The following is a 24236-nucleotide window of genomic DNA, read 5'->3' as shown; positions in this document are numbered from 1 at the left end:
GGAAGTTTTTAATTATAATAAATAATTATAATTTTGTATGTATTAGTATTTATTTAATTCAGATTTTATAGTGTTAATTGTGAGAATTCATTTATTATGAATTATGTTTTAATTGGCTGTTACTAATTATTAAATAATTAATTGACAATTATGTTAATTGTGCCATTTTTTCTAAGAGCGGGTTGTGAGTTTATAGGCGAATAGGGTGACAAGTAATTTAATTTTAATAAGTGCATTAATATTTGTAATTTATTAATATTTATTTAATGTATATATTTTATAGTGTTAATTTTGGGAGTTCTTTTATTATGAAATATGTATTAATTAGTTCTTAGTCATTATTAATTAATTAATTTGCAATTAATTATGTTCATTGTGTCGTTGTTTAGGAGTGGGTGGTGGGGTTTATAGGAGAATAGGGTGGGAAGTAATTTATTTATATTTAATTAATATTTGTTTGTTAATTCATGCTAATTAATTAATAAAAATAAAAATATGGTAATTGTGTAATTATTTTTGATGTAAGTTGTGGGGTTTATAGTGGTAAAGGGTGGGAAGTAAATTATTTTAAATTAATTAAGATGCTGTTAATTTATTCATGTAAAATTAATCATCAAAATTGTGTAATGATTTTTAGGTGTGGGTTGTCGTGTTTATTGGGGTAGAGGGTGGAAAGTAATGTATGTGTAATTGATTAATAACTAGTTGATTATTGATATTAATTTATCAATTGATAAATATTTATGGTAGGTGTTTATTGTTATTTTTTGTGTGTGTGCGTGTGTTTTGTTTTTATGGGGGTAATGTTTGGGGAGTAGATTAATTTGTATTTGTTTAAAAATAAATTATTATATGTTTTGTTGACAATTAATTATGTTAATTATGGAGGTACATTTAAAACAAATTTAAATATGGGTTGTGAATTGTGTGGGGTTATAGGATACTAAATACAAAATATTAAATTTAGGTAATAAATAATATTTTTGTTTATAAAAAATTTCCATTAAAAAATAGTTTTTTGTTTTTGAATTATTTTTGATTTTTCTTAAATAATCTTTCTAGGTATTTGTTAGATCTTTTTAACATTCTAATCTGTTTTTAATTTAATTTTATATATATTTTATTTTTTTGTTTTTTAAAATCTTTTGTGTTGTTGGTAATTTGTTTGTTTTTAATTTTGAACTGACTCCAGTGGAAATATTAATTTTTAACCTACTGTTGCACTCACTAGAGTGGGAATAGTACTTTTATCCCCTCCGCTATCCAACACTTTCCCTACTGTTACACCCACTGGAGTGGGAGTAGTAATTTTTTCCCATCGGCTATCCAACACTTACCCTACTGTTGCACCCACTGGAGTGGGAATAGAAATTTTTACCTCTCCACCATCCAAAACTTTCCCTACTGTTGCACCCACTGGAGTGGGTTTATATAAGTTTTATTTTTTGAAATCGTTTGTTTTGGTATTGTTAATTTGTTTGTTTTTAATTTCCGTCTGACTCCAGTAGAAATATGAATTTTTACCTCTCCGCTATCCAACACTTTCCCCACTGTTGCACAAACTGGAGTGGGAATAGTAATTTTACCCCTCCGCTATCCAACACTTTTCCTGCTGTTGCACTCACTCAAGTGGGAGCAGTAATTTTTACCCCTCCGCTATCCATCACTTTCCCTACTGTTGCACTCACTGGAGTGTAAATAGTAATTTTTACCTCTCTGCTATCCAACACTTTCCCTACTGTGGCACCCACTGGAGTGGGAAAAGTGATTTTTGCCCATCTGCTATCCAACACTTTCTCTACTGTTGCACCCACTGGAGTGGGAATAGTAATTTTTACCTCTCTGCTATCCAAAACCTTCCCTACTGTTGCACCCACTGGAGTGGGAATCTTACATTTAACCCCTTTGCTATCCAACACATTTTTCCTACTGTTGCATTCACTGGAATTGGAATAGTAACTTTTACTCCTTCGCTATCCATCATTATCCCTACTGTTGCACCCATAGGAGTGGGAATATTAACTTATACTCCTCCGCAATCCAAAACTTTCCCTACTGTTGCACTCACTGGAGTGGGAATAGTCATTTTCACCCCTTCGCTATCCAACACTTTCCCTACTGTTGCACTCACTGGAGTGGGAATAGTAATTTTTACCCCTCCCCTATCCAACACTTTCCCTGCTTTTACACCCACTGGAGTGGGAATAGTAATTTTTACCCCTCCACTTTCCAACACTTTCCCTACTGATGCACTCACTGGAGTGGGAATAGTAATTTTTACCTCTCCGCTATCCAACACTTTCCCTACTGTGGTACCCACTGGAGTGGAAATAATAATTTTTGCCCATCTGCTATTCAACACTTTACCTACTGTTGCACCCACTGGAGTAGGAATAGTAATTTTTACCTCTCTGCTATCCAAAACCTTCCCTACTGTTACACCGACTGGAGTGGGAATGTTAACTTTTACCCCTTCGCTATCCAACACATTTTTCCTACTGTTGCACTCACTGGAGTTGGAATAGTAATTCTTACCCCTCTGCCTTCCATCATTTTCTCTACTGTTGCACCCATTGGAGTAGGAATATTAAGTTTTAAACCTCCGGTATCCAACACTGTCCCTACTGTTGCACTCTCTTGAGTGGGAATAGTAATTTTTACCCCTCCGCTATACAACATTTTCTTTACTATTCTACTTACTGGAGTGGGAATATTATGTTTTACCCCTCCGCTATCCAAGACTCTCCCTACCGTTGCACTCACTGGAGTGGGAATATTAAGTTTAACCCATCCACTATCCAACACTTTCCCTACTGTTGCACCCACTGCAGTGGGAATAGTAATTTTACCCCTCCGTTATCCAACACTTTCCATACTGATTCACTCCATAGAGTGCAAAATTTAATTTTAAAGAGTATTACAAATTTTAATGTTTCAATGTATAACTTAACGTTTTTTAATTAAATATTATGTTATAAGTGTATGTAAAACATATATATATATATTTATATATATATATTTATTTGTACATTTTTATGTATTTATAAAATTATGAAATAAATTACAATTATTAGTCTATTACTTGTTTTAAATGAAATATATATTACCTACTGGCGGTCGCCAGTAGGTAGTAATAGTTAGGACCTATTTTCCATAGGAAATCCGCAACATTCTTTTCCCAATAAGTCTGACCGGTTGACGAATCTTCGCGAAATTTTCCAAACTTTTGGCCAGCTCTGGTCCGCTCCTATCCTGAAAGTTTCGTGGTGATTCGTCAAGCGTGGGCCGAGAAAAAAGGGGGGTCCCAAAACACATTTTCCCCATGCATTTTCCCATAGGACCTGTTGACGCAGCTACAGCAGCTACAGCCCGAACTGCTGAATGGAATTACACCAAATTTGGAAAAGAGGTAGTCCTCAGTTCAGACGCGTGCCTTTTGCATAAATGGTGTAAATCCGTTCAGTAGTTCCTGAGAAAATTAGAGTGAAAAAGATAGATATATCTATGGCCTCGGAGGATCAGCGCACCCTATGCGCACCCTAAGCGCACCCTCCCCGAACCGAGCACGCACCCTCCCGATCACGCACTGAATGCTAATTGGCTGTCAAGTGTCTGTGTACATTCGAAACCAGGAACTGTTGGCAGCCATTTTGTGCCTCGGTAGAAGCGAGACTGATTAAGTAATCGAAATAAGTGTGTGAAAGATGTAAAGGGGGCAGGGTAGAAATACTCTGACCCTCTAGTGTTGCTTAGGGGGTCCTGGGGCCCCCTTTTTTTTTTTAAACGGCGAAATGCGCGCAGGGTGCGTGGATCCGGCCGGAAAAAAAATAAAACCCCGAAACGCGTATTGTTAATAATTAGCCCCCGGGAGGGCCAAATCCCGGGGGCAAATTGTTATAAGTTAATAGGGGGAGGGGGGCTGCGTGGCCGCCCTCCTGGAGCCCTCGAGGGCCCTGGAGACCGCCAACGCCCCGGGGCCGGCTCCTACACTGCCCTGGGGTGCCCACCCCAGGACACTGTTGTTTGCTATGAGAGGGCGGGAGTCTCCCGCCCTCCCAAACCAAACTTCTTTAGGATTTTGAAAGAGAGAGCAGGGAAACCTGCTCTCTGTTTCAAAATCCAAAGGATATTGCTTTTCCACATGGGGAGCTGCATGTCAGCAGCTCCCCATGTGGAAAAGCAATGTCGGCTCCCGAAGGACGCGGGGAGCCGGCTGGGACCGTGGGGGCAATGGGGCTCCCCCCATGGTCTCCGACATTTTTTTATAAGCATAAAAATTAGTGATAGGGGCTATTTTTTTTTTTACAGAAAAATTAGGAGTCGCGCATCCTAACGCGTTGGATGCACGGTTTCTCTTGCGTTGGGTGCGCGGTCCCAAGGAAAAAAAACTGAAATTTTTGGGAGATAAACCTCAAGCTTAAGTGTTTTGTTCTTGAGTGGCTCTAAAAAGAGTCTATAGTCTCGGAGAAAAGCAGAAACAGATGTATTCACATGTTTCCTAGCTTTCTCAATTTATGGACAAAAATGATTGGAGCAGTTACATTTCTGCCTTTAGCATATGTTAGAATCCACAAATGCAGTTTTGGGAAAAAGTGAAATCAATTCTGCAAAGGTGTCCTTCATAAGCATTTCCAGACCTACCCCAGTCAAAGTGCCTAGGTCATTGCCACCACAGTGCACTATTATGAGGTCAAGGTGTTGGATATGCATAAAGGATTTTACCAATGGCATCAATTGGTGCCATTTTAACCCTCTATGTCCAATCCATTTAATGTCTACATTTGGCAAACCTAGGTCTTTGTGAATGCCTTTGTTTTCTGCATACCTTTGGCTCCAGAAAATATAGCTGTGTCCCACAATCCACACTCTAAGCATCTTGAAGGGAGGTCTGGATGCACTCAGATGGTCTCTGTAAATGAAATGGCAGTTTGAAAAGTAAGATTTTTCTAAAATGGTGGCTAAGATGCAGTTTTGAAAAAAGACAAGAAATCATTTGTTGTTTGACAACATTCTACACTGAAAGGTAGGGTGCATGTTTCTGTTTTTTAAACGCAGGATTCTTATTGGTTAACAAAAACTGATTGAAAGGAACATTATATATCATAAGCTGATATGTTGAAAAGTCAAGCACACTTGCTGTTTTGATTAGCAACATTGTGTGCTGAACTTGTGACCTGTGTGCTCAGTTCAGTGTTCCATGACCTGTTTCTATGGTAACAGGCAGAAGGCAGATTGGGGGTAGGGTTCAAATTTATGTCATTTGGAAAGGGTTGAAATGTTTAACCAATAGAAATGTGTGTTTGCTTTTGAATTTATGTGGGAAGGAATGTGATTTGATGTTTACATGTATATGTGTGGAAAATGAGAGGGAAACGTTGCCATTCTTTGGTTTTGCTGACAAGTGCACAGTGCAGAGATTCTGTATAGGAAAATCTGGTGTGTGACTGATATACTTCTTAAGGGCCGATTCCGATCCCGTAATTTTTTTTCCCGTACGAATCGTACCTGTATTTTTTTCTGTACGAATCGTACAAGTCACGTCCGACCCGTGAAGTACGATTCGTACGGGAAAGAGTACATACGGATCGACCCGATTCGTACGAATCGTAGCGGGAAAAGTTGTACGAGACGGACCCGGACACTTTTCCGTACGAATCGTAAAAAGACAGTCCGAGCGTACAAGTACCATCCGGACCGGCTTTCCGGTTTACAAATCGTACGGAAAACGTCCCGTACACGGGGAATGACTTGTACATATGCAATGTCGGTGTACGCACCGTACATACGCAATGTTGTTGTACGAACCAATTTTGTATTACGCACCGTACATAGCAATGGTGGTGTACGCACCGTACATATGCAATGGCGGTGTACGCACCATACATAGCAATGGCGGTGTACGCACCGTACATAGCAATGGCGGTGTACACAGCGTACATAGCATTGGCGGGGTACGCACCGTACATATGCAATGGCGGAGTACGCACCATACATAGCAATGGCGGTGTACGCACCGTACATAGCAATGGCGGTGTACGCACCGTACCCACGCATTCATTGCGTGTATACGGTCCGTATCACTGTTCTAATGGTGCCGTAGGGGTACGTGTGGTACACACCATACCCACGCATTTATTGCGTGTATACGGTCCGTATCACTGTTCTAGTGGTGCCATAGGGGTACGTGTGCAACGCACCGTACACGTCCACTTCCGTTGTTGCGGTACGCAGGGGTTGCTGGCAACGCCCCCCAAGTGACCAGACCCTGGTGGTAATGTATGGCCTCCAAATTATAGGTTTGGCTTTGAGTATGGGGTTTGTTTCCTGCCCCTCACCCCCACCCTGGCCCCTGGGTGTTGTTCTCACCTTCTGCGGCATGTGCGTCAGGTGCGGTGCACCAGGTCGTAGGCCAAGAGGACCGGGATGACACAAACAACGGGGTTCATGGCGTGTATGTCGCGTACTGGGGCTCCGTTGCGTAGCGGTTCACATTGGACTCTGCTTTTCCGGCTGTGTTTGACTCCTGTAAAAAAAGAGCTGTACGGAGTGACGTAGGGACGAATCGTACTTGCTGGGCCAGAATCCGCTGCCTGAATACGTCCGGGCGCCGCGTACAAGCTGTTCCGGATCAGACTCGTAGGTTTTTTTTACACGTACGGTCTTTTGTACGATACGTACTGAAATAGGCTTTCTGTACGAATCGTACTTCCTAGGTTGTAGGGACAGTTTACCGGGTACGAGTCGTACGGAGAAAACGCTCCGTACGACGATTCGTAGGGCCTTTTTCCAGGATTGGAAGCGGCCCCTTAATCTACAAAACAACTTGAAAGGTGAGTTATTTAATTGTGAGGGGATGTATGTGGTCTATTTTGATTTTAATCAGACTAATGTATTTCTCCTGCTAAAGTGCAGGGAGTACTTTTTTTTGTCTACAATCTTATTGACAGTGTGTGTGCATGTAGAAATCATTCTGTGATAAGCATTTGTGTTTTTCATGTGTTTGCAGACAGATAACTGCTGTTTTTATATTTTGGTACAATTAGAAATCAGTCATTGTTTATGAATTAGCAAAATGAGTCATATTTCTACTTTAAAATGTAGTATTCATAGATTAAGAAATGTATTTTTGTATAGTGCAAGGGATAGTGTTGTTTGTCTAGGAACAAACAGTGAGTCTGTGTGCATTTAGGAATCATTTTGAGAGAAACATTTTGGTACTAATCTGTAGTAGTAGATTTTGTGCAATATGTGCAGTCACCTTAGATCTTGTCGACTAGTAAATGTATTTTGTACAAGGTATAGTTGTCTGTCTACAATCACACTGTGAGTCTGTGTGTATCTGGGTAAGCATTGTGAGAGAAGCATTTGGTAAAATTATGTATTTGCTGACAGATAACTGTTTTAAAACCTGTCATGTTGTCAAGTTTTAGTAGCATTAAAAGCCAGTCTTTGCTTGTGCATTGATAAACAAGTCAGGCTTTGACACTAAAGTGCAGTACTTAAATATGTAGATTTTGTGCAGTCCCCTTACCACTTCCATAGAAGTGAGTGAGTTTTGGTAAACTCCTAGTGAAAGTGTTGCTTGTCTAGAATCACCCTGTGAGTGTGTGTGCATTCGGGAACCACTGTGGGAGAAGCATTTGGTAACATCGTGTTTTTGGTGACAGATAACTGTTTTAAAACCTGTCATGTTGTCAAGTTTTAGTAGCATTAGAAGCCAGTCTTTGCTTATGCATTGATAAAATGAGTCAGGCTTTGACACTACAGTGCAGTACTTAAATATGTAGATTGTGTGCAGTACCCTTACCCCTTCCAGACCAGTGAATGAGTTTTGGTAAACTCCTAGGGTAGTGTTGCTTGCCTAATATCACACTATGAGTCTGTGTGCATTTGGGTAAGGATTGTGAGAGAAGCATTTGGTAACATTGTGTATTTGCTGACAGACAACTGTTTTAAAACCTGTCATGTTGTCAAGTTTTAGTAGCATTAAAAGCCAGTCTTTGCTTATGCATTGATACAATGAATTAGGCTTTGACACTAAAGTTCAGTACTTAAATATGTAGATTTTGTGCAATCCCCTTAACCCTTCCACAGTAGTGAATGAGTTTTGGTAAACTCCTAGGGATAGTGTTGCTTGTCTAGAATCACACTGTGAGTCTCTGTGCATTTGGGAACCACTGTGAGAGAAGCATTTGGTAACATCATGTATTTGGTGACAGATAACTATTTTAAAACCTGTCATGTTGTCAATTTTTAGTAGCATTAGAAGCCAGTCTTTGCTTATTCATTGATAAAATGAGTCCGGCATTTACAGTATAGTGCAGTACTGAAATATGTAGATTGTGTGCAGTCCCCTTCCCCCTTCCACAGTAGTGAATGAGTTTTGGTAGACTCCTAGGATAGTGTTGCTTGTCTAAAATCACACTGTGAGTCTGTGTGCAGTTGGGTAAGGATTGTGAGAGAAGCATTTGGTAACATTGTATATTTGCTGACAGATAACTGTTTTAAAACCTGTCATGTTGTCAAGTTTTAGTAGCATTAGAAGCCAGTCTTTGCTTATGCATTGATAAAATGAGTCAGGCTTTGACACTAAAGTGCAGTACTTAAATATGTAGATTGTGTGCAGTACCCTTACCCCTTCCAGACTAGTGAATGAGTTTTGGTAAACTCCTAGGATAGTGTTGCTTGCCTAATATCACACTGTGAGTCTGTGTGCATTTGGGTAAGGATTGTGAGAGAAGCATTTGGTAACATTGTGTATTTGCTGACAGAGAACTGTTTTAAACCCTGTTGTGTTGTCAAGTTTTAGTGGCATTAGAAGAGAGTCTTTGCTTATGCTTTCATTAAATGAGTCAGGCTTTGACACTAAAGTGCAGTCCTGAAATATGTAGATTGTGTGCAGTCCCCTTACCCCTTCCACAGTAGTGAATGAGTTTTGGTAGACTCCTAGGATAGTGTTGCTTGTCTAGAAACACACTGTGAGTTTGAGTGCATTTGGGAAACACTGTGAGAGAAGCATTTGGTAACATCGTGTATTTGCTGATGGATAACTCTTTTAAAACCTGGCTTGTTGTCAAGTTTTAGTAGCATTAGAAGCCAGTCTTTGCTTGTGCTTTGATTAAATGAGTCAGGCTTTGACACTAAAGTGCAGTCCTGAAATATGTAGATTGTGAGCAGTCTCCTTACCCCTTCCACAGTAGTGAATGAGTTTTGGTAGACTCCTAGGATAGTGTCGCTTGTCTAAAATCACACTGTGAGTCTGTGTGCATTTGGGTAAGGATTGTGAGAGAAGCATTTGGTAACATCGTATATTTGCTGACAGATAACTGTTTTAAAACCTGTCATGTTGTCAAGTTTTAGTAGCATTAGAAGCCAGTCTTTGCTTATACATTGATAAAATGAGTCAGGCCTTGTGTGCAGTACCCTTACCCCTTCCAGACTAGTGAATGAGTTTTGGTAAACTCCTAGGATAGTGTTGTTTGCCTAAAATCAGACTGTGAGTCTGTGTGCATTTGGGTAAGGAGAGAAGCATTTGGTAACATTGTGTATTTGCTGACAGACAACTGTTTTAAAATCTGTCATGTTGTCAAGTTTTAGTAGCATTAAAAGCCAGTCTTTGGTTATGCATTGATAAAATGAGTTAGGCTTTGACACTAAAGTGCAGTACTTAAATATGTAGATTGTGTGCAGTCCCCACATCCCTTCCACAGTAGTGAATGAGTTTTGTTAAACTCCTAGGGATAGTGTTGCTTGTCTAGAATACACCGTGAGTCTGTGTGCATTTGGGAACCACTGTGAGAGAAGCATTTGGTAACATCATGCATTTGCTGACAGATAACTATTTTAAAACCTGTCATGTTGTAAAGTTTTAGTAGCATTAGAAGCCAGTCTTTGCTTATGCATTGATAAAATGAGTCAGGCATTGACAGTAAAGTGCAGTACTGAAATGTGTATATTGTGTGCAGTCCCCTTACGCCTTCCACAGTAGTGAATGAGTTTTGGTAAACTCCTAGGGATAGTGTTGCTTGTCTAGAATCACACTGTGAGTCTGTGTGCATTTGGGAACCACTGTGAGAGAAGCATTTGGGTACTACATATCTTTGAATACGCATAACTGCTTAAAAACTTTCCTGCTCTCAAGTTTTGGTAGAATTAGAGAGCAGTCATTGCTTATGTATTCACCCAGGAACTGTCCTTGCAATACTGTAAACATTCAGTTAATATTCAAGTAGTAACGGAGTGAGGCAGGCCTTAGCACATGCATTGATTCAAATGCTTATCCACTATGCATGCAGTCCTCTGACCATCTACACAGTTCTCTTTTACACCTTTAATTCCACAGTCAGTATCCATACACTTCCAGCAAACACCCTGTCACTCCCATGTACTCCTCTAGTGACCCATTCAGCACCATGTACTACTCCATTCACTGTGCCAAAACCCCAAAATTTATAAATTCACCCAGGCACTCTGTTTGCAGTACTCTAATCATTTAGACAGTATCCAAGTACTCATGCAGTGAGCCAGGCTTTACAACATGGACTGCTTCAAACCCCTATCCAGTATGCATACAGGCCTCTAGTCACCTACACACTTGTCTTTCACTTCTTTAATTAACTAGTCAGTATCTATATACTTCAATAAACATCCTGTCACTCATCTTGCACTCATCCAGTGACTGATCCAGTACCATGAACTAATTTCTTCACTGCGCCAAAACTGAAAAACTTAAAAGTATTACCCTGGCACTCTTTTAGCAGTAGTCTAATGATTCAGTCAGTTCCCAGGTACTCATGTAGTGAACCATGGATTACCCCATAGACTGCTTCAAATGTCTATGCAGTATGCATGCAGTCTTCTAACATACTATACACTTGTCTTATACAGCTTCAATTCCCCAGTCAGTATCCATGTACTTCCAGCAAACATCCTGTCACTCCCCTTGCACTCTTCCAGTGACTTATTCAGCACCACGTAGTAATGCATTCACTGCGCCAAAACTGAAACACTTATAAATTCACCCAGATACTCTTCGTGCAATAGTCTAATCATTCAGTCAGTACCTAAGTACTAATGGAGTGAGGCAGGCCTTAGCACATGGATTGATTCAAACGTGTTTCCACTATGCATGGATGCCTCTAACTACCAACTCAATTGCCTTTCAGACCTTCAATTTCTCTGTCAGTATCTATAAACTCCAATAAACGCTCTGTCACTTTAATTGCACACCTCCACTGACTCATTTGGCAGTAAGTACTAATCTATTCACTGCACTAGAATCCAAAATCTTAAAAAGATTCACCCAGTCACTCTTTTTGTAGTACTCTAATGATTCAGTCAGTACTCAGGCAGTTTTGCAGTGATCCAAGTTTTACTCTATGGACTGTTTCAAACGTCTGTCACTCTCCTTATACTTTTCCAGTGACCCATTCAGCACCATGTACTAATCCATTCACTGCGCCAAAAGCCAACCACTTATAAATTCACCCAGGCTCTCTCCTTGCAGTACTCTAATCATTCAGTCAGTACCCAAGTACTCATGCAGTGAGCCAGGCCTTAGTACATGGATTGCTTCAAATGCCTATCCAGTATTCATGCAGTCCTCTAACCACCTACACACTTGTCTTTCACACCTTCAATTCCCCAGTCAGTATTCCTACACTTCTAGCAAACACCCTGTCATTCCCCTTGCAGTCCTCTAGTGACTCATTCAGCACCATGGACTAATCCATTCACTGTGCCAAAACCCAAACACTTATAAATTCACCCAAGAACTCTCCTTGCAGCACTCTAATCATTCAGTCTGTACCCAAGTACTCATGCAGTGAGCCAGGCCTTAGCACATGGACATCTTCAAACACCTATCCACTATGTATGCAGTCCTCTAACCACCTACACACTTGTCTTTCACACCTTCAATTTTCCAGTCAGTATTCATACACTTCCAGGTAGTTTTGCAGTGATCCAAGTGTTACTCTATGGACTGTTTCAAACGTCTATCCAGTATGCATGTAGGTCTCTAGCCACCTACACACTTGTCTTTCACACCTTCAATATCCCAGACAGTATTTATACAGTTCCTGCAAACACTCTGTCACTCCCCTTATACTTCTCCAGTGACTTATTCAGCACCATGTACTAATGTATTTACTGCACCAAAATACAAATACTTATAAATTCATTCTGGCACTCTCCTTGCAATACTCAAAACATTCAGTCAGTATGCAAATACTATTGGACTGAGAGGCCTTATCATATGGATGGATTCAAACACATGTCCACTATGCATGTAGGTCTCTAATCACCTACACACTTGTCTTTCACAACATCAATATCCATGTCAGTATTCATACACTTCTTGCAAACACCCTGTCACTCACCCAGTGTGTCTCCTTATAGTACTGTAATCATTCAGTCAGTTAGCATGTAGTCTTTTAGTGAGGTAGGCTTTAGGGCATGAACTGCTTCAAAGTAGTATGCACTATGCATGTAGTGTTTTAACCATTGTTACACTTGTGCTTCAGGGCTATAGTTTCTTAGTCAGTTTTTATATAAAATGTGTTTGTACAGCAATAGAATAGTATACATTTGAAAGTTATTAATTTACTTTTATTTGTGATTCTTTTTTACAGATACTGTTTTTTAATGTTAACATAGAGAAATCATGCCAGAAAAAAAAAGAAAAAGAAAAGAACAGAGACAGGAGAATTACTTGAAGAAACATCAACCACAAGTATTGAATGTACAAGATAATGTGGCTAAAAAGAAAAAATCTTCTGGTAAGATCACAAAGCAATTTATTAAAAATGTTTGTAGGAGCAAACAGAATGTACAGAATGCTGAAACCACTGAGAATGCTTCAACTAGAAAAAAAAATCAAACTAAGAGGAAAAGCAAAAAAGCAAATGTTCAGTCAAAGAAGACAAAGTATGGTAAAAGAAGGCAAAATCAGTATAAGGAATTTACGCAAAAAAATATTTTACAAGAGAGTAGTACATAATTTGCTGAAAGATGTGAAGAAATATAAAAAGAGAGCTCTATTTTATAAAAAGAAGAAACATATTCAAAACATTGTTGAAAAGGCTTTTAAAGTAAAAAGGAAACTATTTATTTTAGTATTAAAAAGAAATTGTGATTTTTTGGGGGGAGAATTGAAACAGTTCCAGTTCAGAGCCTTTCTTTAATGAAGAGAGTTATTTACAGAGCAAAAACAAATTACTGTATGCAGTTGACACCAGTGGTAGAGGTTATGAGGTTAGAGATAGTTGTCCAATTGAGAAAGAGAACATGGTTGAAAGAAATGCAGAACTGATAGCTGATGAAGTTCTAGGGAGACGTCCTAAACACCCTGTGTACACTTGGGATTGCAGTAGTATTTGTAGTATACGGCAGGAATCTATTGATAAATTATGTAGTTTTTTACGAGCATATAGTAAACAAAGTGTTAAACAAAAGATTAAGGTGTTGCAAGGACTAGACCCTTGCAGAGTGAGAAAAAATACCGGTTTGCAAGGTCATTCTCTGGCTTGTCTTTCTAGGAAAGTTTGTCAAAGTGTTTTTCACCGTTTCAGGATGCTGGCAGTACATCATACTCAAATGCAGAAGTTAGTGAGAAGATTGTATTATGCAAAAAGTCCAGCACTAAAGTTAAATGAGTTGAACAGTGCTCGTTTGCGTGGGTCAGTATCAGATGTGAAGAAGGTTTGTGATGATTAGGGGTGGGCGGAATTTGCGTAATTGCGTTACGCAAATCTCCGCGAAACAGTAAAAAATCTCCGCGAACACGCAGAAATTCCGCGAACACGCGGAATTGCTTGTTCGCGATGCTTTTTTCCTGTTCACAATTGCTGTTTGCGTGCTCGGGGAGAAATATCTCGCGAACACGCATTTTGAGAACGCGAACAAGCAAAAATTTCGCGAAATCGCGGAAAGCAGACTTTTGAGCAATTTCGCGTTCTCCGCGGAACGCGAAATTACGTAAATTTCGCAAATTCCGCGAGCGGAACGGAATTTACCGCCCAAGCCTAGTGATGATATTGAGTTTTGTTACTTTGGTCCTCAGCAAGAGAGTGCAGAAACTGACACATTAGTAGAACAAAATGTTGAAGACAATGTAGAACCCGTAATTACAAAAACTTTTGAGGATGAAATCACAAAGTTTAAGGTAATTTCAGGTGAAAGACCAAGGTGCCGAACAAGATCCTGTAAAAAAATTCCCCGTACCACTCGTATCCGGTCTTTTTACCGTACGAATCGTACAAGTGCCGTACAAACTGCCAATTACGATTCGCATGGGAAAAAGTCCATACGAATCGCATTGGGAATTATTCCCCACACGTCCTCGGGTCGGAAAATGTGTCCGACACGTCCCCGGACGATTTACCGTACAAATGTGAAAAGTGAAGTCCGACCGCGGAATTACGATCTATCCCGTGCGTCCGATGTTACAACCGTATGGAAAAAACACCATCCGCACCGAACTCCCATAGCAACCATGGAGACATGTGCCCGCATACGCGCCCAACACTCCCTCCAGCCCTCCTATGTACGAGTCGAATCCCCACCCGTGTATGTACACCCGTGTATGTACGAGACGTACCCCCACCCGTCAATGTATGGAGCGTACCCCCACCCCAACCATGAATGTACGACCCGTACCCTCACCCCAACCGTGTATGAACGACACGTACCCCCACCCGCGTATGCATGGAGCGTACCCCCACCCCAACCGTGTATGTACGGACCATACCCTCATACACGTACGTATGGAGCGTACCCCCACCCCAACAGTGTATGTACGACCCGTACCCCCACCCCAAACGTGTATGTATGACCCGTACCCTCACCCACATACGTATGGAGCGTACCCCCACCCCAACAGTGTATGTACGACCCGTACCCCCACCCCAACCGTGTATGTACGACCCGTACCCTCACCCGCGTACGTATGGAGCGTACCCCCACCCCAACAGTGTATGTACGACCCGTACCCTCACCCGCGTATGCATGGAGCGTACCCCCACCCCAACCGTGTATGTACGGACCGTACCCCCACCCCAACCGTGTGTGTACGACATGTTTGATGTAAAAAACAGCCCAACTCTGGAGATATTTAGAAAGAAAATCAAGACTTGGCTTTTCACCGCATAAAATACACTAATGTCAGACCTGCACCGGAACCGGACAATTCTTAGCGCCAAGACACCTACGGGCATTCGTGCGCTTTATAAATAGACAAATCAAATCAAATCAATCATTACTCTCACCCGCGTACGTATGGAGGGTACCCCCACCCCAACAGTGTATGTATGACCCGTACCCCCACCCCAACCGTGTATGTACGGACCGTACCCTCACCCGCGTACGTATGGAGCGTACCCCCACCCCAACAGTGTATGTACGACCCGTACCCCCACCCCAACTGTGTATGTACGACCCGTACCCTCACCCGCGTACGTATGGAGCGTACCCCCACCCCAACAGTGTATGTACGACCCGTACCCTCACCCACGTATGCATGGAGCGTACCCCCACCCCAACCGTGTATGTACGGACCGTACCCCCACCCCAACCGTGTATATACGACCCATACCCTCACCCGCGTATGTATGGAGCGTACCCCCACCCCAACAGTGTATGTACGACCCGTACCCTCACCCGCGTATGCATGGAGCGTACCCCCACCCCAACCGTGTATGTACGGACCGTACCCCCACCCCAACCGTGTATGTACGACACGTACCCCCACCCCCGTATGCATGGAGCGTACCCCCACCCCAACATTCTAAGTACGGAGCGCACGCCAGGCCCCAACACCAGCACCTTCACACAACATCGCGCATGTACGAGTCGTACCAAGCCAGACACAAGGACAGCACTGTACAACAAAATTCCCGAAGTACACACCGTACACACGCTAAAAACGCACGTACACAACCAGGACAAAGCAAAACAACACAAGAATACACCATTCGAATGGCACAAAGCCACAAAACATGTCCAACAAGCACAAAAACAACACATTCACTGACCTGCAACTGCCAAAATCCCAAACAGAGGCCCAAAACACAACCACTCCTTATAACACACCCACCCAAACTTCAAACACAGCCACACCCACCAATGGACCAATAAAAAGGGCCCACACACACAAACCATGAGCCTTTGCAACAGACTCACTGCTGCCAGACCCCACAGACAACCTACAGCACCATACTAGAACCATTACTACACCTTACACTTGCACACCTTCACACACACACACCTTCACAAACACCCCCTCATCACATTCACACACACACCTGCACAACCACACCCACACACCCACACACCCACAACCATCCACACCCCCCCCCATCCACACCCACACCCCTCACCATGCCCACTAACAAGAATCCAAAGTTCACTAGCCGCGAGTTGGAGGTCCTTGTTGACGAAATCCTCAGAGTCGAGCCACACCTCTTTGGAACATTGGTCAGACAGACCTGCATGACCGAAAAAACAGCCATGTGGCAGAGGATTGTTGATGCTGTGAATGCTGTTGCGGCCACCAGAAGGACCAGGCATGAATGCCAAGCCAGGTGGTACGATCTGCGGAGGAGGGTCCAAGCCAAAATGACCGACGACCATAACCAGGCCAACGTCACTGGAGGAGGGCCGCCCCGCAGAACCATACACTACCATCCCTGGGAGGAGAGGGTGATGGCCATACTGCCGGTGGTGTCAGTGGACGGATTAGACGGACTCCGAGACCCGAGGCACGCAACCACCCCAAGCTATCGCATGACTCAACCACACTCCATGAACACGCACATGCCACTGGCGCCACCATGCCCCATGCACCCAGCTGGACAATGCAAAGTCACAGGCCACAGAAAACACCAACACAAGACACGGTAAGCCGGATGGCGGGAGTGTGGGCCACAAAAATCACATAGTGCAACTCAGAAGCAGACAACAATGCCCCCTGCCCATATGGCCTAGGTCACAGCCAGACAAACAGTGTGTCCCCACACAGGAAAGACTTGCCAGCAAATGGCGGATGCCTTGCATTAACACATGGGGGTGACGGCACGTTTTTGCACATGACAGCAGCTAATGAACAGCCAACACTGTGAAAGAGTGGCAGCACACACCACCACAGCAGCAGCGCAGACACAGACACTACACCCAATGGGTGCCTGCAGATCAGAAACAAACTCACATGACAAAGCCAAGGGCCAGTCAAAGATCTGCAAAAAGTGTGTGCCTAGCAAGCTGGGCTGAGGTGACAGAGGGTGACACACAGAGGGAGGGAGAGGGGGAGAGAGAGGGAGGGAGACACAGGGAGACGGACAGAGGGAGGAGGCTGACACACAGAGGGAGGGAGAGGGGGACAGAGAGGGAGTGAGAAAGGGACACACAGGGAGACCAATTCAGCCTTGGGGGGTCTGGGAATGTCTGCTCGTCAGCAGGTGGACTGCGTGCATGTAGACAAGGGTGGCCAGTGCCTGAATCCCCCCTCTTCTCCATGGCAAAACACTGGGCCATGTCTCAACCTGTGCACGAGCACAATGCCAGCTACCTGCATTATATAAGTGTGTGGAACAACTCCATGTTCCCACGTACAGTGCAACACGGAAGGCGCCAATGCATGGCTCGCCACACCTGCTCACTCCACTGCTGACTGCAGTCATAATTGACGCAGCAAGTAAGACTGTGCCACACATAGGTAAAGTCGCAAAAGCTGTGGCCAAGGGACATACCCATGCACAAGTGCACTGTGAGTGGAATGCAAGACATATCCAAATTCCCAGAGGAAATGTGCCAACTTAAAAACTAATGAAACATGGATGTTGCATGGAACAAAATTAACATTGTCTCTCTCACACACAGGTCAACGTCGTGGATCACCCCCAACACTGGGGGGGAAGACTCACAGGACCCGGCTCGGCGGGATGACGGACCCACCGGCGGTGAGGACTCTCACCACTCTGTGGACGAACCCGACCCCGACCAACCTGGCCCCTCTGGTGTCCAACCACCTGCAGCACCTGCATCAGGTACAACTGGGCCAACCACCACCCCCAATCCTGCCACATCCCAGGAGACACCCAGGATCCCTGCCCCACCACCACAATGCAGCCAGGCTGGACAGGAGGGACACGGTGTACCGGGCACCCAGGAGGAGGCAGACGACAACACCAATGCCACCCCTCAGGGGTCCCGGAGACCCGATGTGCCCACAAGGGCAGGCCAGGCGCAAGTGGGCAGGGGTGGTGGGAGTGGAGGACGGCGGAGGCGCGAGCCTGACCAGTTGGCTGCGGAACCCGTATATTCCCATGTCAGAAACATCCTGGAGACATACCGGCAGGACACCACGGGCATGGCCCAGGTTGTGTCCATCCTCGAGGAGATCAAGACCCAGCAGGCCCAGCAACATGCGGAGCAACATGCCTGTCTACTGCGACACCAAGGGCGGATGGAGGACAGACAGGCTGAGCTCGTGACGGTGTTCAGGGGAATTGACAGTACACTCCGTCGGATAGCCGACAACATGGGCAACCCTCCCTGTGCCATCAGGCGTAGAACATCACCACCCACAGGGAGGGATCAGAAGGAGGAGGAGGAGACATCCAACAGAGCATCCCAAACATCGTCACGGCCTGCTTCTGAGGGTCCCCGCAGGAGGGCGGGTCGTCCACGGAAAAGACCGTGAGGGTCAGCGCAACAGCACCATCTCCCAGGACACCTGGCCTGGCACCTGGCCCACTGGACCAACAGCAGCACAGCAGCAAAAGACATTCTCTGCCACATGGACTTGCTGGTCACTGTCTGACCAATGTTGACAAAGACGATGGCATGGACTCTGAGGATTTCAAATGGCAAGGACACCAACTCCCCTAGTGAACTTTGGATTCCACACACCCGGAAAGCCCCTCATGTCATACCCCCCCGTACCCCAACCAAAATAAAAAGTTACACCATAAAGAGAAGATGCCTACATTTTGCATTATTACCTTCCATGTGTCTTGTAAAGTCTAACCATGCCTGAGTTCTCATTTGACTTCAACCATCCACACCCTGGGGCCTGAGTCTGGCACAGGACACACATGGGTCACATTGTATTAGGCAAGACAGACATGGAGCACCATACACACCCGTGATGGGCCCAACCAGCTGAGGGGTGGCCGCACAACATTTTGAGTACAGCGACAGCCATGCGCAGAGGTCAGGGATCATGTGGAGTGTCTTGTGGGGCACCCAGGTATGTGTGGACAGGTGGCAGAACCATGTCCTGCAAGCTTGAGTCAGGTGGATGCAGAGAATGGTGGCCTGGTCAACGTTGGATGCATGGGGATGGCGCATGTCACAATACCCACACAGTCATGGACATCATGCACAATACACAGTCTAATCCCACACAAACAGCTTGCATCTTGCTACTCTACACATAGACACATAGCCACTATCACGGAAAACCATGCCAGACATGCCGGATGCACCGTGGCAACACACCAGCATTGACTGAGAAGAGGCACCTTGGAGGCATAGGGACACCTTTATTAGTCATGTATTCGGGATTGCAGAGGCAACTCGGAGTACACATGAACGGGTCATGTGGAGTAACATGTGGGTCCAAAACTGGAACCCCCCCTTCTGCAGCACAAATGCGTGATAACCATGGAACTGGCACACAAGTGTTGGCTAACAGCTAAACACCCCCTGCTGCTCACGGAGAGACTGCCATACACCATTTATCCGCTGATGTGGAAGTCCCACACCATGTCAAGCCAATGCAAACCGTATGTGTCCGAGGGCAGTGTAACACACATTGATGCCATCATCACAATCCACAATCCCATCAATGATGACTGTCAACAAGTCTGACCATCTATTCAGGTGTACCCAGCTGCATGTCATGTGTCCCATGGTGATGCGACATGTCTGCAGAGGAACCAAACATCGACAGGGGCAATGTGCACACATCGTAAACAACTGCCACACCCTATACACCCCTGATGCATCCCTTACCCTAAGGAGACTTCCAACCTTGTCCGTGCGTGTAACGCTGAGTCAGCACACGGTGACGTGTCCATGAGGAATAGCAGTGCCACAACAATGCAACCAGCAGACGGCATGCGCAAGTACCTGGTGATGAGAGACACACAAGAAGTCAGCCAAAAAAAGCACAGCCACTTGCATGTGCATGTACTCGACACATGTAAGGATGACAACATGCTAGGTCACAATTATGACTGGGGAAATACACATCACTGGCACCATCACTCCAGTGGCACATCCACACACACCTCTGACTCACGTGCCATACATGCAGATGGACACACACATCGCAACACATGCCACACGCGGACCAATGCGTGCACACACAGACACTGGTACTCACCACTAAGCAAAGAAGTCGCGTATGAGCCGAGTCCGGATGTCCTCTTGCGGAACCACATCCTCCACATCACTAGCCCCATTGCCAAGATCTTGATCCTCCACGGGTGGATGGTCCTGATCATCTTGATCCAGTATGAGTGGCACAGCTTTCTCAACTGCCATGTTGTGCAGCATGCAGCACACCATGAAGATTTTGCAGACCTTCGCCGGGGCATATGGGAGGGCGCCGCCGGTCTTGTGGAGGCATCGGAATCGGCTCTTCAGGAGGCCAAATGTCCTCTCTATCACTCGCCTTGACCGGCCATGGGCGGTGTTGTAGCGGAGCTGGGCCGGCGTGATGGGGTTGCGGAGAGGTGTGATCAGCCATGGCATGTTGGGATAGCCAGCGTCCCCTACATGGAAAGCACATGGACATAAGTAGGACAGGAGAAAGCGGTTGTGCTGGAAGTCTATGCAAAATACAGGACAGACAGAGTGAACCCACCAACAACACATGCTCATTCGTTGCGCAGCTGCGTCATCATTTCAGGCACCCTGCTACGCCTCATGATGTAGGCATCGTGTGCTGATCCTGGAAAACGAGCACAGACATGTGAAATCACCATGTTGGACAGACACACCACAAGGGCATTGATGGAGTGGTAGTGCTTGCGATTCCTGTACGCTACCTCCTGTGCCTGTGGTGGTACCAAAGCCACATGTGTCCCATCTATGGACCCAATGACATGGGGCATCCCTCCCAGGGCATAGAATCCACGCTTGACCCCAGTCAACATTTCAGGGGTTGGGAAATGGATGAACTCATCCAGGTGAAGCAACATGGCCTCTAAGAAATCATGCAGCACACAGCAGAACATGCTCTGGGACATGCCACCAACATGAGCTATGGTATTTTGAAAGGTACCCGTGGCAAGAAAAAGTAGGGCTGCCATTACCTTCAGCTTGGGTGTCAGTGCCGTAGGATACCTGTGCAGCGGTTGCAGGTGTGGTGCCAGCCTCGCCGTCAACTCCACAATCAACGGTTGGGGGAAGCGGTAGCACTGGATACAGTCATTCTCCCGCATGTCAGCCAAGTCCGGAATTGCTCGGGGAAGAGGCGGCGCTCTGCAGTAATTTGGAAGTGACAAGGAAGAGTGAGTGCACTACAACAACAATTTTTTGGTGCTGAGCACATGTTAATCTGTCAATACACATATGCGACATACGGAGTCAGGTATGTGCCACATGCCCTGAAAACGTATGGCTGCCAGGTGACACTCCTACCAAGACCCAGCTACACACGGAGATTGTAAAACTCCACATGCCATGGCATGGGATTAGCTGTGTCCCAGTGTACGTGAACAGCCAGACGCAACACAGGAGTGACATACATCAACACATCAGCAGAAGTAGGATGTCGATTGCAGAGACTGGTAGCGGAACACTAGAGCCACAGGTCACATGACATTACACTAGGACAGCCCACACACCTTGCCAATAAGGTGTACATGTAATGACTCACCAAACATTCATAGAGAGGATGCAGACATGTCCTTGTTACGCTACTCCGTGTCCCATGCATACATATGCACCTCACATCCGATCCCACATGTGGCCTGGTGTGCGTAACAGTGTGCCATGTCCATATACACACAGACACATGTTGTTTGCTGCAAAAGCTGATGCTTTTGAGGGAGCACCAACATCAAGCTAATGGGAACACCCCACACATACATGACATAGTCACATCGTGCACCGTGGGTAGTCACATGTCTGGTGTGGTAACCCCTGTAGCGGGCATCAGGGGACACTTGCGTGTGTTGTTGACTGTGCCATGCCAGTGACGCTCATCCCAAGTGTGCAGTACGACATGCACACATGTCAAAGGAGTTAAGGGCATGCCTGGCACACATTGCACCGTCACACATAACATCTGTACACATCTCATCATACATCTGGTGCCTTCTCAACTCAGGAGTAATGTGCCACATCACAGCCTTTCACACCTGTGCCCCACACATGTAGTACTGCCCAGACAATGCCTTGATGTCCATCCATGGACAAGTATGTCAGCCCTATTCCTTCCTGTGTGCTGCCTGTCACCACTGTGATGTGTGAAAGGCACCGTACATTCGCTCAGAGGGCCTGTGTACGTTTCCTATCACTATGGGAGTGCTGCCGTATGTGTACCCATAGTGATAGTGAGCGTACAGGTGTGTGTACGGTCCGTACCACTATGGGTACACATACGCGAGAACACCCATAGTGATAGTGAGCGTACAGGCGTGTGTACGGTCCGTACCACTATGGGTACACATACGCGAGAACACCCATAGTGATAGTGAGCATACAGGCGTGTGTACGGTCCGTACCACTATGAGTACACATACGCGAGAACACCCATAGTGATAATGAGCGTACAGGCGTGTGTACGGTCCATACCACTATGGGTGTTCTCGCGTATGCGTACCCATAGTTATACGGACCGTACATGCGTGCGTACGCTCACTTTCACTATGGGTGTTCTCGCGTATGCGTACTCATAGTGGTACGGACCGTACACACCCCTGTACGCTCACTATCACTATGGGTGTTCTCGCATATGCGTACTCATAGTGGTACGGACAGTACACGTGTGCGTACGCTCACTATCACTATGGTTACGCATACGCGAGCACACCCATAGTCATACGGACCGTACACACGCCTGTACGGGCCGTTGCTATGCATTTGTGGTGCCCTAGGGCCCCGGTACGCACCGTACCTGTGTGTGAAACTCAAAATTACATAGGGGACACATGAGGGACAAGTATAAAGGCCTACATGCATGCTGGTTGTCATGGAGACCAAGTTTAAAGTTTGAATTTTTTTCAGCAGGTGCACAGCAGTAGTCAGTTTGAATGAATCTACTTTGTTGCAATGTGGTTCTGGAGTTGACATCATACTCAAGAAAAAAACACAATAAGAACCCACTGACTGTGCTAGGTTTGAAGGGATTGGAGGAAACATAGGATGCAAATGTGAGTGACCAATCACTCTGTACTCCTGTGTATGAAACAGGCCAGCAAGGCAGATATAAGGCAGCCAGGTCCCATGACGACCCAGCTGCTGCTACTGATTCCCTGGAACCATGTCAAGGTCTGTGGAGAGGTCACAGCCTTTCACCCTGGAGGAGAACCTGGCTTTGCTGGATGTGATCCTCCCACAGTACCCCCTGCTGTATGGGTGACCAGGGTATCAGGTGAGTGCAGAGTCTACTGGCACAGACTGTGTCCCTTGTTTGTGACTGTGACTTCTGGCATTGTGTCCAGGTGTGACACACATGCTATGTACTGTAGGGGGGTCCCAGGGGGGGAATGCCTGATGTCTCCCAGCCAGTGCATGCTGTGGTGCATGTCTGCCGTCCTCACTTGCATTGTGTTTACTGTGACAATCACTGCATGGTGCATGCCACATTCTGCCTGTCTTGTCCTCCTGGGAATGTAGCCTCTACAGTCCTAATTTTATTATGTGGTCAGCCCAGTGTGACAGGTGACTGTACCCACAGATGTGTGTTAGTTCTGTGTACCTGTGCTGAGAGTGTCCACATGATGTGTTCGTACCCTGGACATCGGTGTGTGTGTAAGTCCCCTGTCATGTGGGTGAGTGCATATGTGGAGTGTGGCACCCGGGCTGCATGAGGGATGGATATACCCTGCCCATGTGATGTGAGCAGGGAGCAGTGCTGTGTGACTGACGTGCAGAGCCAGCCTTGTGAACCCCCCCCGTCTAGTGGCACATGTGTAGAGTGAGGTTTGTCGCTGCATTTGGCAATGGCAGGTGAATGTCCTGTGCCTGTGTGTGTCTGTGTACTCTGCTGTGGTAGCGTCAGT

Source organism: Triturus cristatus, chromosome 6, assembly GCF_964204655.1.
Source record: "Triturus cristatus chromosome 6, aTriCri1.1, whole genome shotgun sequence".
NCBI lineage: Eukaryota > Metazoa > Chordata > Amphibia > Caudata > Salamandridae > Triturus > Triturus cristatus.
Note: the sequence above shows the minus strand (reverse complement) of the source record.